Source organism: Colobus angolensis, unplaced genomic scaffold (assembly GCF_000951035.1).
Source record: "Colobus angolensis palliatus isolate OR3802 unplaced genomic scaffold, Cang.pa_1.0 Scaffold53, whole genome shotgun sequence".
NCBI classification, from domain to species: domain Eukaryota; kingdom Metazoa; phylum Chordata; class Mammalia; order Primates; family Cercopithecidae; genus Colobus; species Colobus angolensis.
In genome coordinates, this window is record NW_012118821.1 from 7,765,401 (window position 1) to 7,782,895 (window position 17,495).

Consider the following 17,495-nt stretch of genomic DNA (forward strand, 5'->3'; position numbering starts at 1 on the left):
AGGCTGTGCTTGTGAAGACAGGGTGAGCCCATGTGGTGTTTTTGTGAGTGGCAGCTATTTCTAGTGCTAGATGAGACTCTCATCCTTCCTAATGACCCATTCGAGTGGACTGCAGGAAAAGTCCCCAGTATCCCACTTCCCATGCTCTCAGAAATGGGGGCTCCCTGGGGCAAAATGTACCCTCTACTAAAATAGAAGCAAGCCACAGTGTTCCCTTTGGAAGATGGGGGGAGGGAAAAATGCAGATTTGGGTGCTGGGCAGTGAACAACAGCCCTCCTGGCACTGGCGTCTTGGCTCAGAAAACTGAGTGCTGCCCTGGAAGTGACCTGCTCATACCCAGACACCCTCATCTTTCATCCAGTCATCGCCTGCGTGTCCATTGCCACCACCGGCATCCAGGCTCAGGGCAGCCTTCTGAGGGACACAGGACATGCTTTTCCTCAAGGGTTCCAAGGCGGATTCAGAAGAGATGAACAATGTCCATGAATTTTTAATGAAGAAATTAATGTGGCAAAGCGAGGAATTCCTAGCATGTGGGAGTGAGCTCCCAACCAGCTGATTTTAATTTTCTTTGTCGGGTGAGATGTTTTTCTTTCTGGCTTCTCTAATCTGAAGTCAGATGCAGATAAAAAATACTAAACACAGACCATCTGATCAGTACTGTACAAGACATTCTGACAAGTTGCTCAGTAACGTTTTAACAAGAACCTGTAAGGTATTTATTACAATATATATATGCCATAGATGAGCAAACCAAGAGTCAAGGAGTTTAAGTAAATTGCTCAATGTCACACAGCTAGTAAGTGCAAGAACTAAGACAGAAGCCCGGGTTATCTGGCTTAGACCCAGTGCTGTAAGCCTGTAAATTTGCAGATACCTTGAGTATTCCATATTCTTTGCACAACCTATTTCTAAATGGAATTGCTTTTAGTTTGCCTCTTAATTAGTTCATAACCATTGACCTAATGTGCTTTCTCATTTCCTGCTATGAATTAGGAATGAAAAGAAATTGAAGCAATCTATTGTTATTCATTTTTACTAATCTACCATGGTCCTTGCAAATTTCAATTATCCAAATCGTTTCATTCTTTTTTAACTGCACAAACTAATATCAAAATAACTTGGTAGGTTATGGGTCTGTATGTACAATACCACATGTTGGAAAATTATTACCATCTTTTGCAGTTTTAGACAATAGCTGTCAAAATTATATTGTTTCCTTATAACTTTAAAGAGGTTATTTCAAATATTTCCTAGGCTCAGAGGTTCTTCCTGTGAAGACTGTGGATTCCACCTCTGTGGAAGGCTCAGCTGCTCCTCTGCAGAACAGCAGAGTATATGCCCATCTCGAGCTGCTGTGTGTGTCAAGCTCTTTGGCGGAGTGAGGTGCCATGGGCACCAGGAACACACCTCCAGACTGATTGGCTGCAACCCACCCTTGTTCCAGCTCAGATTTAAGATGTTTGGTTGGTTGGTTATTTTGCCTTGTACTGTGATGTCTTTCTGTTTTTATTTCTAGCCTTTTATTCTAGGATTTAAAAATCTGTACTAAAAACAAAAACAAAAGTGTTGTGTTGATTCTCATCCCATCCCCGTCACCACTCGGTGGAGACTATGTGGGATAGTGGTTGTGTGTGTGTTAGCTTTCGGCCCTGAGCCTCCCTGGTAACATCCATCATTTATCTTACAAGTGAGACAGTGGCCCACGCATGCCCACAGCCATGGGCTCCTTCCCCCACCACACCCATCATCACTAAAGCAGGGTTAGATGACAGCCCCTCTGGGCCCAGCTCTCATGATGGGATAAAACAGACTCCCGCCAAGCCCACATAACTCTCCCTTTCGGAAAATTCCCGAGATTTCGTTTATATATGCATTCACATAGTCATTTAATAACTATTAAAAATTGGGTATCCTTTATCCAAAATGCTTGGGACCAGAAGTGTTTTGACATTTTTTGGATTTTTGAATATTTGCATATATGTAACGAGATACCTTGAGCATCGGACCCAAGTTCACATAAAATTTATTTATGTTTCATATGCACCTTATATCCTCAGCCTGGAGGTAATTTTATGCAAGATTTTAAATAACTGTGTGCACGAAACAAAGTTGGCGTTAAGCCCTGATGTGTGGAATTTTCGACTTGCAGCGTGTCACATTAGTGGTCAAGAAGTTTTAGATACTGGAACACTTCTGATTTTGAATTTCCAAATTAGGTAGGCTCACCTGCAAGTGTTTATTCTGTGTCAGGCCTAGAGAGACTTAAATTGCATGGGCACAGTGCTCAAAAGTCCCCAGTCCACTGAGCAGAACAGACGGACACACAGATGCTGAAGGTGGAGTGTGAGGGGCCCCTGGATATGGGTAAAGGAAACAAGAGGCAGCCTTTTTTCCTTCCCAGACCTCTAACCTGAGCAATGGACCCGTTTAAACTCTAAACTAAAAGCAATGTTCCAAAGGGGAGTGATGCAAATAAAGTTTTTAGCTCAATTTTGAATTTTTTCTAGTCAGCACAAGAGATCACTTAGAATCTGGGATAGCTATTTTCATCAGTTTTGGAAAATGGTTAAATCTGTTTGCTGAGCGCCCCAGGAGACCTTCCTCACTATGGTCATAGTCTTCTCCTTCCCCAGCCCAGGTGCCTGCTCAGTTTTGCTCCCTTCAGCTCTCCCTGTCCCTCAGACGGACCCTGCAAAGGCCTGGCTCTTGGATGCACCCCTTACTTACCCTGAAGATCAAATGCAGATCAACTAGGCCTAAGACATACTCCCCTTCCCTCTCCCCGCCAGCAACACAGTCTGAAAATTGATAGCACCAACATTTTAAGGTCTAGGGTGGTTTTTCTCTTCTTTAATTATTTTGGTCACACTGCATGTGCTTTGACTCATATTACAAATAAAGCTCCGATGACCGGTCGGTCAGAGACATTTTTACATACCTTAATTACCTTTCGAAATATATCAAGCCAAGTCAGGTTTTCAGAAGACGTTGTTTCAGTATACATTTCAGCTATAATTACTATGTGGTTTCAGTTTCAGCTGATGGTTTTGAAAATTAATGTGGTTCAGTTCAGTTTTGGGTTCATGGTTTGGGTCAGGTCAAGACCTTTGAAGCATTCCTAGATAAGGTGGATGATATTAATTTCTTATAATAATAATGATGAAGACAGACATGAAAATAACCTTTGGTCTACAACCCTATAGCCCTTGCAAACGTACAAATGAAAGATCTCTGAGTGATTTTCTTAACACAGCTCATGGCCAGAGCTTTTGTGGACATGAGCTGTGATGTGCGTGTTCCGCTTTTAAAATTAGGCAGTTCGTGGTCACTGCCAATACAATGACATTCAGGCAGCTTCTTTCCAGAGAAACCTTTCATATTCTGTTCAGATAACTTATCTCAACAAACTCACTGGTGGAGAATAAAGACATTCAGGTGCTGGTGTGTATTCTACTACGTAGGAGTCCTCTGAAAAATTGAAACTCTTTCATTGCATTTTTGCTGAAACACACGTTGATTGACAATAGAATTTTTTCCCAGTTTTGTATTTGTTTTTGAGCCAGCCTTTACTAACATATGGAGGTCATCGTAACAACTGTGTGCAGCAGATTGCAATGCTTATTGCCATTTTGATTTTCTGGACCCACGGAGTTCACTCTCAGGACTGTCATATTCCTGAACAATGGTAGCACAACCCATGTTATGATTACGTGACTGCAAAAGTAATTGCAATTTTTGCCGTTGCATTTAATGGCAAAAAACCTCCCCAGCACCCCGTTCCATGGACCTTCTTTGTCTGTAACCCAAGGTTCTTTTGTGGTCACTCTCCATTTTTCTAACTCTTATCACAAAAGCTCTAAAAACAAATCAGCAAAATCATGTTTAGTTTCAGGAGTTGAAAATATTTATCCAGTCACCAGTAGAATTAGATAAAAAGACAGAAGGCTGAGGAAAAAGACTAAAGAGGCCATTCTTTAGTTGATGGAAGCAAGTACAACAGCTGTGGTTGGGGGCAGGCTGGGGAGAGAAGACCCAGTAATATAACCCAAAGAAACTTACCGAAGAAAAGATGGTGGATATGTGAGATGTAGCATTGGAAAAGGCGCTGGGAAGCCGTAAAGATGGTGAATATGTGAGACATGGCATGCGAAAAGGCGCTGGGAAGCCGTGCTAAGAAGGACTACCTGCACGACCAGCAACCTTGCAAAAACAACAACAAAAATCACAAAAATGGGAATTTGCCTTGAAACTTTGAGCCGGACCAGAGTGTCAGGACCACAGCATCCTGGAAAACATCTGATTTTCACCAAAGCTGCGACTCCTGAACAGCAACAACCAATGAACTACGGACTCCTGTACTAAACCAACCACCTCCACCAGGATAATTATTATATTTCAGTACAGCTTGTGTAAGCATCCTCAGCATCATTTTTAAAATCCCCACTTTCTCCTTCTCTTTGGAACATCATTTGGCTTCTATTAGATAGTCAAATCTGTGTCTCCCAAATGGCAATTCCCAAATGCCCAATAAATGCCTTGTCTTACTGCTTTGGCGTCTGATCTTTTGCCTTTTCTTGGTTGACAGATATGTGGAGTCACAGGAAAAAGAAAAAGAAAAAAGAAAAAAGATCTTTCAAGGAGAATGATATTAAAACTATATTTATACTTTTTATTTAAATACCATGGCAGGATTGAAGATGCTGATGTTAAAGAAAAAGATGGTGGCCAATAGCAAATAAGGGTCCTCCTAGAAGCATTAACTATGAAACAATCCTGGGAGTGGCACAAACCCAATAGTGTCTATAACTCACTCCAGGTTTTATGCCTCTCATTCTGATTTAAAATACATAATACATAGCTAAATAGAATGAGTTGGGGGGATAAAAACATCACATGCTTAAATGTTGTGCAGCAACTATACCTTTTTCCCTCCAAAGTAATGCTGTTTGATGACTTGCCTGCAGCAGAAATCCTGTGTTATTTGTTTTTGCCTAACAAGTAGAGTAACCAGTAAGTGCTCAGTAAAGACTTATTGAATGAAATCATGTGCCAGCAAGGTAGTCTCAGTCAGGTTCCTGGCAGGGAGCTGAGTGGAGCTATGGTTAGGGTAGTGGAGATTTGGTCACCATTTCATGACCAGGCGTGCAGCTAGGAAAAGGAATGCCACCTAGAATAGCTATCTATTAAGACTGGAATATCGACATCTTATCTCTTATTTTGTGGGGAAAAAAATATCCTGAATATGTACAATAAAGAGGAAGGAAATCAAATTTTCTCTGTAGTCCTGTGGGGCAAATATTCTTACCCTCATTTTACAAATAACAACAAATTGATGCTAAGATTTTCAGGAATTTTCTCAAGTTACACAGAACGTGGCAGAATCTGGATTTTAGTCCAGGTCTGTGCAGTTTCTACCCCAAATCCAGGGCTGTTACACAGCAGAACACAAACTTGCTCCACTTTCGTCCACAGAAAAAAAAAAAAAAAAGCCGGGACTATAGATTATCTATTAGTAACAACACAGCCTAGAGGAAAGTTTTCACAATTAAACAGGACCAAAAGTATACAAAGACACGTTTCTCTAGAGGAGTTACAAAAAATAACTGAAACCTAAAAACCAGAAATTAAAGCTATATGTGAAATTTATTAATACAATATGCTGATAGCACACAGTAGAGCCCAATTATTTAACAAACGATACACAAATTAAAAGTTTTAAAATGAACGCTAAGCCTGGAACCGCTCAGTAATGGCTTCTCTGAAATTAACCAGGATGGGATGTGTCTCACTCAGGCCTCAGGCCTCAGGAAAGCGAGTGCTGCAAACGTCTTGGCTCGGTGCCAGAGAACTCTGAAGGTCCAAAGGACTTGTTAATATCCACTCCCCTTATGTAGACTATGGAAGCTCTGCTTTCAAAAGGATAGTTCATTTTTAGCCTTGGTGACCAAGATTGAGACAATACATCAACATTCAGAAATGATAAGATAATGGAAGCTAGAACTTCCCTGGATTGAGCCATTTAGTGAGTTAAGTGAAAAAGAAGACAAAGAAGAAAAAAAGTTTAGAATATAAACAGATCTCTTTTTCAGGCTGTCAAATGCTTCCTAAGAGCCCCCCTACCAAAATATCTGGAACATGGTAGGTGCGACTCAGGAGAGAAAATTAACCAGTGCATCGATCAGGGCCATGACTAGCATACAAAGGAAGTTAAAGAATTACTTCTGAAGAATAAGTGCACAATGTAAAATTTCACTGGCTTGATTTTGTGGTTGGAGGCTTGGGGATAATATCAATGATTTCTGGCTGCTCAGTTTAGGAAGGAATTTCACAGTCAGATGTACCCCCTTGTCCTTACAACAATCATGTACTTTTGACCTTCAGGTTTAGCTCAAGGAATATTTATAATTTCTCTAATCTTTTTTATTTTTCATAATATTTATAGAGGATAGAATACAAATATCATAAAAATTACTTCCCTTTAAAGTGTACAGTTCAATAGTTTTTGGTACTTTCACAAAATTGAGTGACACTAATTCCAGAATAATATCAATGTCCCACAAAGAAACTCATTGGCAGTTTTTCCTTCCCTACAAATTGTTGCAACAGTTAAAATTCTTTCTGTCTCTAGAGATCTGCCTATCCTGGACACTTCATGTTAATAGAAGGTCCAAAGGACTTGTTAATATCCACTCCCCTTATGTAGACTATGGACGCTCTGCTTTGAAAAGGACAGTTCATTTTTAGCCTTGGTGACCAAGATTGAGACAATACATCAACATTCAGAAATGATAAGATAAGGGAAGCTAGAACTTCCCTGGAATGAGCCATTAGTGAGCTAAGTGAAAAAGAAGACAAAGAAGAAAAAAAGACGATTACTTAAAAAGAAAAAGTTAATAGAATTATTCTTTTTTTTTTTTAACTTTCTTTTTTTTTTTTTTAACATTGTGGTCAGGAAATGTACTTTGCACAATTTCAGTTATTTTAAATGTATTGCGCCTTGTTTTGGGGCCTGAGATCTGTTCTGGAAAATGTTCCATGTGCATTTGAGAAGATGATATTCTGTTGTGTTTTGTGGAATGCTCGGTAGGTATCTGTTAGGTCTGGTGTGCATAGTGTTGTTCCAGAGTCGTCTACTTCCTTGTTGATCTCCTGCTTAGTTTTACTTATTATTGAAAATGGGGTATTGAAGTTTCTAACTATTATTGTTGATATTTCTCTTTCTTCCTTCAGTTTAGTCAGTTTTGCTTCATGCACTTTGGGGTTCACATGTTAGACACATATGTTTACACTTGCAATGTTATTCTGATGAATTAAACCTCTTATCATTATAAAATGTTCTTTGTCTCCACCAAAAACTTTTGCTTAGAGTAATATTGTCTAATATTAATGTAGGCTCTCTAGATTCCCTTTGGTTATTATTTGAATGAGATAACTTTTTCCATCCATTTACTTTCTAACTATTCAAAGATACTATTTGTATCTTTCAGTGTAAATACATCTTTTGTAGATACACTAAAGGCAGGTGATTTTCTTTTTTACCCATTCCATCAGTTGCTGCCTTTTGATTGTCAGGTTTAGTAATTTTACATTTAATGTAATTACTGATAAGGTAAGATTTATGTCTGCCCCTTTGTTATTTGCTTCTGCATTCCTCCATTTCTGACTTCTTTTTTGTTTAAAAGATATTCTCTAGTGTACCATTTAATTCCCTTTTCATTTCATTTACTATATTTCTGTGTGTGTGTATGTGTGTGTGTGTGTGTTTTCCCATTAATTGTCCTGGAGATTATAATTAACATTTTGAGTTAAAATCATCTAGTTCAACTCAGTGGTACACAAAATCATTGCTTCAATATAGCTCCATTTCTCCCCCACTTCTTCGCATAATTATTGTCCTAGAAATTCCACCTTACTGCCTGCTGGGCTCTGTGGTTTCTGATGAGAAGTCATCTGTTAGTCTTATTGAGGATCTCTGGTACACAATGAGTCACGCCTCTCTTGCTGTTTATAAGATTGTCTGTTTGTCTTTGGCTGGATAGTTTGATGTGATGTGCCTAATAGTCAGCTTCTTCGACTTTACTTTGACTTTGTTGTGCCTCTCAGATGTACAGATTACTGTTTGTCATGAAATAAAAAAAAAATTTCAACCATTATGTCTTTGAATATTATTTCTGAACTTCTCTTTTTCTGCTACTTTCATCATATATATTTTGATGTGATTGTATCTCACAGCTCTGAACGTCAGTTTTTTTATTATTTTTTTTCCTTTCTCTTTCTGGATTACAAAATCTCGACTCACACATCTTTGATGATTCTATTTTTCTACCACTTCCAAAGTGCCATTCAGCCCCTCTAGTAATTTTCTTTTTGGTTATTTCATTTCCTTTCCATATTTTCTATTTGGTTCTTTGTTATGATTTCTATATCTTTATTGATATTCTTTATTTGAGGAGACATCATCCCTTTTTTAACTTTCTTTTAATTCTTTAGATACAGTTTCCTTTAGCTTCTGGAACATATGATGGCTAATTTAAAACTTTTGTCTGTTAATTCCAGCCTCTAGACTTCCTTAAGGAAAGTTTTTATTAACTGTTTTTCCTTTATTTATGTACCATACGTTTTTGTGTATGGTTTTTTTGCATGTTTCACAATTTTCATTGAAAACTATAAATACACTCCTAAATGGTTTGTTATTGTTGCCTTTTGTTGATATTGTGGCTATTTAATTAGTAAATGTTTTAAACTAATTCTGTCAATTCTCAATTAACAGAGATGCCTTTAAAGGCCTTGAACCAACACATCTCCCAGCTTTTGTGAAAAGGCTGTATGTATATTGAGGTATGCTTTCAATGCCCCAGCAGGTACTTTAAAACCCTATTTTAGCCTTCACTTCCTACTGACACAGTCAGTTTGAGGTATGAGATCCAGGTCTTCTTGGATCTTTTCTGGGCAAGTGCACAGTCCAGCTAGTGTGGTAGCCTTCAAGATTGCCATGAATATAGAAGTCTTGCATATGCCCTATGCTTTCCTCATTTTTCCTTTTTAATTTTTTGATCACTGTCCTATTAGCCTCAAGTCTATTGTCTCAGCCAATGAACAATTGCTACTAATTGTTTTCAACAAATGCCCTGGAGCTAAAGCTGTTTGCAAAATGTGAGCTCTGAGTTAGGTCAAATAAAGATAAGCCTTGGGAGTGGGGCTCTTTAGGTTGCTGTCAAATAGGCCAAATTTTTACAGTTCTTTGGAGATGGGGTTTGAGAAGCTTCAGATTCATTCTATCCCCATCTTCGCTGGTTGTTGGGTGGCTATTTTTCATGGTTACTGTACTTTCTCACCATGCTGAAATGATTCAGGTTTCAAGATTGCTTGTTTTCAAGACTACCTCAGAACTGATGAAAAGAGTGTGAGATTAGAACTTTAAAACTACATAAGCTCAGTGTTCTTACCAAAATCAGTCCTGGATCCTAGAGAACCATCCTCCTAGGGAATTATCCATCTTGATATCTGCTTCCCTTCTGGAAACCTGCTGTGAGAACACGTCTCCCTTTGCCCGGCCCTATCCTATGAGAATCTGTGACACTACACTAGGAGGGCCATTAGGGTGGCTTCTAGCCAGCTGCCTTGAACTCATGCTGCGTGTCTCAAGGAAGCTATGACATATAAGTGGTGAGAAATTCTGGAAATTGTGGTCAGCATATGTGCCCTATTGATGGCAGGAGGCAGCTGTCTTTGTAAAGGGCAGCTTATGGCAAGGGAAAATAACGTGCAGGGATGGCACCCATACTCTGCACATTCCTACCAAACAGGGCTCTTTGCAATTCCAAACACCAGTTCATTCTAGGATTGGATATAAGAACCCAGTGTAGAATGTATAGGTAAGCTGTGCAATGTAAATAGTTTGGCTAATGTATTAGTTCATTCTCACACTGCTATAAAGACATTACCCGAGACCGGGTAATTTATAAAGAAAAGAGGTTTAATTGACTCATAGTTCCACATGGTTGGGGAGGCCTCAGGAAGCTTATAATCACGTCAGAAGGAGAAGCAGGCATGTCCTACATGGCAGCCAGTGAGAGAAGTGAAGTGTGAACACAGGAAATACTGCTATTTTTAAAACCATCAGATCTCGTGAGACTCACTCACTATCACAAGAACAGCATGGGGGAAACCGCCCCCATAATCCAATCACCACCAGTCAGGTCCCTCCCTTGACACATGGGGATTACAATTCAAGATGAGATTTGGGTAGGGACACAGAGCCAGACCGTATCAGCTAATGTAGGTACCTTACAGGTCAAGAAACTGAGGGCTAACTAACACGCGTATTTCATCTCATCTATCCCACTCCTGCTTGCCGTCTTTCAGTCTGCAACATGACCTGCCCTCTGAGTCCCAAAAGATCATCTCAGCATGATGAGTTGATGATTCTCTATCAATGGCCTCCTTTCCCTCCCATCCATTTCAAAATATTTATATGTCTTCACCGGTATTTTTCTCCTTGTTTACCTCTCCAGAGGAAACAGAATCTTTCCACCAGACAAAGGCTCACCCCTCCATTGAGGTCCTGAATCCAATCTCTCTTACTTTTCTAACCTTCTAAGCATGTAATAATTCATCCAAACCAGAGGAAATGGAAGCTATGATGGAAGGGCATAGGGGGCCATTAGGACTGAATTGAGACTGCACTAGTCCAGCTAGACATGCTATCTCTGACATGCCTTAAATCTCTTTCTTTACACCACCTGCCAATCAATAAATATGATGAGAAGATTCCCTATTAAAAATAAATGAATAAAAGGCCAAGAACCCTTGATCTCTCTGATTTTGTTCTTTTATTCTTATCACCTCAAAAGTTCTAGGGAAAGCAATCTACATCTACTTCCTTCCCACTTCAGTTTGCTGAAATCTTCGCCAGGTTCTGGATATCATTCTTGTAAAACTCATCAGTGGTGTAACTTCGGTGGAGCCTCATCCCATTTAATGTTATCTAAAATTTAACCACTGACTACCTCTTCTTCTGAAAGCTATCTCTTTTCTTGAAATGTGAGGAACGAGTCTCTCCTGGCTCTCATCTCTCCTGCATTTCCACTTCTCAGATTTGGCTGATTCCTTTCTGTGGGGACGTGGTTAATATTTGTGGGACTGTCAAACTCTTCACTGCAGCCGTGACTCCTCCAAAAGGCAGGGTTCTCCTTGGGTTTGTGATGCCTTCTATTTCTGGGTCATTTCCACCAGCAGAGGGACCCCTTGAGGCGAGGGTGCTAATCCTTGTTCTGTGCACTGTAAAGAACAGGCAGGATTGTATCACTACACTTATGGGGCAAGGGAGCCTGGTGAAAACGCCACGCATATGAGTCAGGGGTGTGGCCGAACAGGAGAAGGAGGACCGACAGCAAGGAGGTGAGTCGGCCTCTCTCCCAGTCCTCAAGTCTGCCCCAGTACTTGTCCTGCTGTGACTTGCCTTGGAGGAGTGAGGCATTGGAGAGGGAAAAGTTTGCATGAGCCAGGCCTGACCCTTGGGCTGCCAGTCTTAGTGATACAAACCTGGATGTTTAGGAGACAGACCAGCAGGGGCAGCAGTCTGAGCTGTTCTCATGAGCCCTAGTAAGTTAGTGAGGCCTTAAAATTAAGTCTACAATAAGATGATAGGCCTTCCTACATAGAAAAAACAAGGATGCTGGTCCATGTGAATAGACAGATATACACACAGGCAATGCCCATGCTAACCACAGTACTGGCTGGTGGGAAGATCTTTGTTCTTAACCTGGTCACACATTTCTCCTAGTGGACTCCAAGTTGGGTCACACAGCCCATTGTCACTCTCTGGCGACTGAGCACCACTGTTGACAATCCATCCTGTCCCCACCCTGGGTAGCCCGGAAAATCCCTGGAATTCTAAACAGGCCCTGTCTCCAAGCCATCCCTCTTCCCAGGGCCCCACCGCAAGGTGGAGACCGTGACTCAGCCTGTCCCTGCTGGAGCTTATCTCTGTGGGCAGTTCCAGCAGGAAATCTCTGGGATCTCGTGGGAGTTGAGGCATTGGGAGGGCCCTCTTAGGGGCTGCTGGATTCTGGGCAGCAGGAGAGGGAAGAGAGTTGCTCGGGAGCTCTCCAGGCTAAATCAATCCTTTCCCTTTCAGCTCAGAGATAAAAACCTGAAGTGCCATTTGAGCGCTCACCACCCAGGAATGTCCCCACGCAGCTGACAGGCATCAGCTTCCATTTAGAATGTGTGAGATTGCTGGCTGCCAGACCCACCCCTGTGGTTTAGTGAATGCCAAGAAAGTCCTGGAAATGAAGGAATTAAATAGCCATAGTCCAGGCTTGTATTTCTCACACTGAGAGTTACTCAGCACCCTCACATAGCAGATCCGGATATGTGGGTTACAATAATCCCTTATATTTATATAGCACTTTTTAGTTTACAAAGCACTCTCAAGTCCATTAGTGCATGTGATCCTCCAGACGGCCCTATGAAACATCAGGGAAGCTATTATTAGTCTCTCCCCACTCTGCTCCCATAATTCTTTGTACATACCTCCTCTAAAACACTTATCACTTGGTTCTGTAATGACTTGCTTACAGTGTGTTATAGTGAAAAGAACATGGGCTTTGGAATCAAACAGCCTTGAGTGTGAAAGCTGGCTCTGCCATTTACCATCTGCCTGAGCTTAGGTTAGGTACTTCCTCTCTCTAAGTCTTAGTTTTCCCATTTCTAAGAGTGCAACTGAGAAGCTGATGATCTCCCCTGGTTGTTGTAAGAGTTAGAGAATGGAATGTATATGAAAGTACCAAACACCGTCAGAATGCAGTAAGTGGTCACTCAAGATTGGATCTTCTCTTCCCCAGTGACAGTGTGTGACTTAAAGCTGGCCCCACATTTTATTTATTTTGTATATCTCCAGAGCTTAGCACAAGATTTGGCAAATGGGCATTATTTAAAAACGAGAAAAAACAAATGCATGAATGAAAGAATCCTATTTTATAAACAAGGAAACAGAAGCCCAAATTGGCTAAGTGCTCTATCAAGGGTGAAAGTGGAATTTCTGGTACCTTATCTGAAGTCCTTTCCCCATTGCAGGTTCTCAACATCTGTTGTCAATCTTCCTATTAGTTAATTAAACTCCTGCTCCAAACACCATACTTGACTGTTGTCGATGCTTCTGGCTCCCAATGAACTCAGCTCTTCCAGGAAATGAAAGAGGCTCATGTGCACAGAAAGACCAGAAAACCTTAGTTGGTCAGCATCCTTTGGGTCTAAGCTATAAGCAGTGCAAATTAGCCCAGCCATTTATATGCAAAATAAGCACCAAGCCTTAAAGATTGTTTGAAAATTGCCTACCTAAGGAGTGTAAGTTAAAAGTTGATTCAAAAACTGTTGGGTTGCATCTAGGAAAGTGAATGCCAAATTGGTCTTTTCAAATTCAAATATAAGTTAACCTTCAACTTAAAACCTACAGAGCCTCTTCATTATCACTTAGATTCAGGGGCAGAATCTCTTCTCCGGCCTGAGTCTCTAAGCGGACCAGCCCGGCTCCCACATTGCATCTTAGACTCTTCCTTGCCTCTGCCCATCAGGATCTCTCCTCTATCCTACTGGCCTTCCTTTAGGTTTTATGATGTCACACTCTTCCCCTGCATATGTTTGTTTCATCTCTCCGGAAACTCGTGTTCCTCCTTCCTTTAGTTAACTTGTGTTCCTCAGATTTTCGCTCAAATATCACTTCCCCTAGACATCATTCCCTGATTGCCTAGTCTAGGCCAAGTTTCTTTATTATATGACACATAGGATTCATTAGGATCTTTAATATCACTATTTTTTTTTTTTTTTGAGATGGAGTCTTACTCTGTCACCAGGCTAGAGTGTAGTAGCATGATCTCAGCTCACTGCAGCCTCTGACTCCCTGGTTCAAGCGATTCTCCTGCCTCAGCCTCCTGAGTAACTGGGATTATAGGCATGCACCACCACACCTGGCTAATTTTTATATTTTTAGTAGAGATGGGGTTTCACCATGTTGGCCAGGATAGTCTCAATCTCCTGACCTCATGATCTGCCCACCTCGACCTCCCAAAGTGCTGGGATTACAGGTGTGAGTCATCACGCCCGGCCTTATATCACTTTTAATACATACTCTTACAGTGATTACTGAACAATGTCTGCATCCCTCTCTACAATGGAAATTCTATGAGAACACAAAAGTTCTGTTGGTTTTGCTCACTTTTGTATCTTCAGTGCCTGGCATATAGTGGCTGCTCAGTATTTGTCAGCAGGAAGAAGGTTGATCTGGCTGACTCAGAAGGCGGTCTCCTACTAGGTCACCTGGGTAGCAGGTGTAGAGCTCCAGCCAGGTCACTGATGTTTGAGAGGTTTTTTTAGCTCAGAGATCTCTCATAGAATAATAGACTCAGAACCGAAAGAGATTTTAGATATCATCTAACCCCAAACTGTCCCTCTTCTCAAACCTCCCTGGCCATGCATTTCACTCGATAAATGGTTTTCCAGGCTTTGCTTGGGCTTATTCTGTGCAAGAGATCTACATTGATAGATGATAGGATTACGTCACCCAGAAGAGTCCTTTAAGAAACTGGTACAGACAAGCAGAGGATAAAAACACCCAGAAGAACTGCATCCACGTTTTAGAACATTTTAAAGCTGATAAATAAGCAAAAATTTTGTAAAAAGATATAGAAAGAAACAAGCCTACCTTGTGTTTTGGTACTGACTTCCAGTTCCTCCCTCCTGGGGGATCAACCTGCCCTTGAACCGGGGTCAGCGGTGCCAGTGTCTCCTCTAGTTGACCTCTCACAATTTTGTTGTCCTGAGTTTATTTCAGATCTCCATTGTCTGGTACACATCATGAACTGGCCTGGTCACATGTTGATTTTGGTATAGATATTCTAACCACCAAGGATTCTCAGTCATTCTCTCATTTGCTCAAAATTCAGTAGTTAAAACGTAAAATCTTTTCGCTTAAATGGCAAAGAGCTTGACATGTGCATTTCCATGACTTTTGCAGAGCTCCTTCGTTTTACTAATTTCCATGTGTCCAGGATCTGGTGCTGGGACACTGGTGAGTTGTGCTGAATCACTTTTATTTCTGGGTTTAATTTTTGCAGTTAGGCTCAGAAATGGGGTAACTCTGTGTCTTATGGGCATGGCGATGCAGGAGGAGCACCCTTTCCTCAAGTGTTTGTAAATGTCAACTATGACCATAGTAAGAAGTTTAGAGTTTTCACAAATACAATTATTTGCAGGCTGAGTCTAGCCTGGGAGGTACTTTTCTACTTTCCATATGCTCTTTTCTCTGTTTCCCCCCTCCCCCGTATTCTTTGCTACAAAAGTCCCTTGACAGTGTCCCCAGTTACAAATACATGCTTGCCCCAGGCTTTGACTGAATTTGCTGTCTGTTTAATACCTACTCCATATGGGATAGATTAACACAAAAAGCTTTAACCTTGTACAACACTCAGATGCTTTCATGTAATGGCTGTGAGGATGGGGGGTGGGACATGAACACATAAGTGGGTGCATGTACCAAGAACAGAAATCCATTGAGTTCCCCCAGACCAGACGTCTACATTCTGGAGGGCTCTCAGCAGCCAATAAATTTGACTTGAACTTTTTTATTTCATGCATTCTGCTGTTAAAGCAAACCCTTCTTTCTAAACTAAGTATAATTGCAAGATACTATTCTGAGTGCCAAAAACGTCAACTGTAAGTTGCAAACATGGACACATTTAAACAGAACCATATGTTAGATTGAAAGGAAAAATCAGAAAGGAACCAATCATTCTACCTTTTGCTGCAGAGATAAATTGCAATGAAGCAACCATGTCAGAAAAAAAATTAGGGAACCAGTGATCTTCATGCAATAATACACTATGTATTTTCATTAGGAAAGAGAGTTATCTGTGCTCTGTGAACATTATTGGCTAAAGTCTCATAAAAACTCAGTTCATTGAAGACAGAGAAATGATACTAGTTTATTTAACATCTAACTAACTGACTGCATTTTGCACCCAGGTCATTCAACTGAGAATTAGGGAAATTTGGTTTTGTTTGTCTTTTGTCAATAACTGCCCTTGTGACCTTGAGGGATGGCTTTCTATCTCACTCAGAATAAAATCCACAGTCTTTACAATGATCTATGTCATCTGTCACCATCCCAAACCCATTACAACCCCTCCTTCTTGTGTTTATTTAGTCCTCAGGAGTATTGTATGGGCTAGGTTGTTGCTAAAATGTCATTATTATATATAAGAAAACTGAGGCTCACAGATTTTTAAGTAACTTAACCAAAGAGGTAGAGGTAGGAAATGGCAGGGTAAGGATCATAATTAAAATTTTTTTAGGCCTAAGATTTTCCACTGGGCCATGGGATATATTTTTTTCTTTAATATGCTCACTAAGCCTTAATTGGCTAGTCTGTACCACAAAAAGTTTAGACTGTATTTCCACGCCTCAAATTATAGTATGTTTATTAGAGAGATACATAAACTATTTTCAGGTGGTCATAGACAAATTTAAGGGAACACATTGTGTGTTTGTGTGTGTGTTTTGAAAGTTTAAAACTAGCTTATTAAATCCAGGATTTAATGGACACGATTGCTTAAGATAAGAGTAAATTTCTTTAACATAAAAAAAGAACTGATTAAAAAAAAGAAATCATTATATTGTATATAGGGAATCAAGGTACGGAAAAATATATTAAGATCATATCAAAATACTTTAAAATTATAAAACAATGATCTGAATAATTCCAAAGAGTGCTTCTAGTTTTAATCGTTTGAGTATCTGTGATTTTTCTAATGTAGAAAGAAAACATAATTTTAAAGTAAGCTCAAATGTACCTTAAAGAGGTTAAAAAAGACCCAGGTAGAGTGGCTTAAGCCTGTAATTTCAGCTACTTGGGAGGTTGAGATGGGAGGGTCACTTGAGCCTAGGAGTTTGAGACCAGCCAGAACAACACAGCAAGACCCTATCTCTATAAAAATAAAATAGTAATAATAATGTTTTGACAAGATGGAAATACAGAAACTACTAGTATGTCATCATCAAAGTGGCAATACAAAGGAGATTAACACTGTGTTAAAAGATTTCTAACTTTTCTTTTTTAAGAATAGACTCATCTTGTCACTCTGACCATCTTTCTCTATTGGATGGAATTAGAGAGCATTAGAAGTTTCTGGATTAATCCACTTATCTCTAGTGTCATCTAGTTGCACATCCAGTTCTCCTGCGATGGAAGCCTTCAGATGGAACTGTTTGCAGTTACAGCAGCACGAAGTGCAGTCACTGTGACTTGGGCTGGAAGCCAGTGGAACACATGTTTTAAAACAATTTGACTCTAGGTGATGTTTCAGGTGGTGGCGCATGAGGTGTATTTTTTTTTTTTTCACTGAGATTAGCTGATTCTTGGGCATTAAGTAAGATAAAGAAAGTGAAAAGAAGATTATTGACAAATACACTACCTTTCCTGGAAAAAGTGGCT